Here is a 1242-nt window from a genome sequence, read left to right as displayed (position 1 = left end):
TTTTGGTGTGCAACACCAAACTTAGCTCCTTGCAATACAGACCAATTATTCAACCTTTTTATTGAAATAGCAATGAAAAGAAACTACATCAGGTTGGGTTGCCTCCCAACAAGCGCTCTTTTAATGTCACTAGCTTGACATTCCTTATTCTTGCTCAACTTCCAAAGTGTTTCAGGATCAAAAGGTGTGGATTCATTGCTCTTTCCTCCTGTCACAAAAGCAAAAACACAAACAGAGCCAGAAACTAAAACAGAGCACTCTGTACTTGAGTGCAGTTAGAGTTAGTAGAGGCAAAGTCTCGAACAGTTAGTGTGTTAGTTAAAAATAAAGAAAAAGTGCTTGATCTAGACCACCACTTCACTTAATCATTGTCAATCTATTTCAATCCCCGGCAACGGTGCCAAAAACTTGATGCTATACATTTTATCAAAACATGAGCATGTTGATGTGTGGAAAATGATCCAACACAAAACTCACCGGCAAGTGTACCGGGTCGCATCAAGTAATAAAACTCACGGGAGTGAGGTCGATCCCACAGGGATTGAAGGATTGAGCAATTTTAGTTTAGTGGTTGATTTAGTCAAGCGAATCAAGTGTTGGTTGAGTGATTTTGTATCCAACAGTAAGTAAATAACAGGAAATGTAAAGGGAGAGGGATGAATTGCAGAAATTAAAGAGAACTGAAAGTAAAGGTGCTGAATCTTAAAGAACAAGAAATTAAATGACTGAAACTTAAAGTGCAAGAAATGTAAATTGTAGTAACTTAAAGTGCAAGAAATATAAATTTCTTGAATGGAAAAAGGGAGTTGAGGACTGGGAATTCAGAATTTAAGCAAGGGAAATTAAATTGCAGCAATTATCAAAGCAAGAGATGATTTGAATTCGGTTAGATCTCAAACAGAAAGGGAAATTAAATTGCAGCAGGGGTTCACAGAAGAACCAAAAGAAAAGAAATTGGGATCTCAGGACTCTAGAGACCAGATAGCAAAGTCTAGATCTCAATTGCCTTCCCAGATCCAAGTTCACAAAGCAATTAAAAAGAAATTGAAGATTGCAGCAGTAAAGGAAATGGAATTTAACTCAATTATGCAGTAAGAAAAATCAAAGAGATCTTGGATGGAGATTGAGAAAGAAGTTCCTCAATTCTTCACACTCAAGACTCAACAAAACCCAGTAAAGAAAACAAAACGAGCAGAGGAAGAAGAAGTGAATTCTCTCCTCCAATTCTCAAGCCAAGTTTGC

This window comes from Arachis duranensis, chromosome 1 (genome assembly GCF_000817695.3).
Source record: "Arachis duranensis cultivar V14167 chromosome 1, aradu.V14167.gnm2.J7QH, whole genome shotgun sequence".
NCBI lineage: Eukaryota > Viridiplantae > Streptophyta > Magnoliopsida > Fabales > Fabaceae > Arachis > Arachis duranensis.
The sequence above is the reverse complement of the archived record's forward strand: the minus strand, read 5'-3'. Positions refer to the sequence as shown.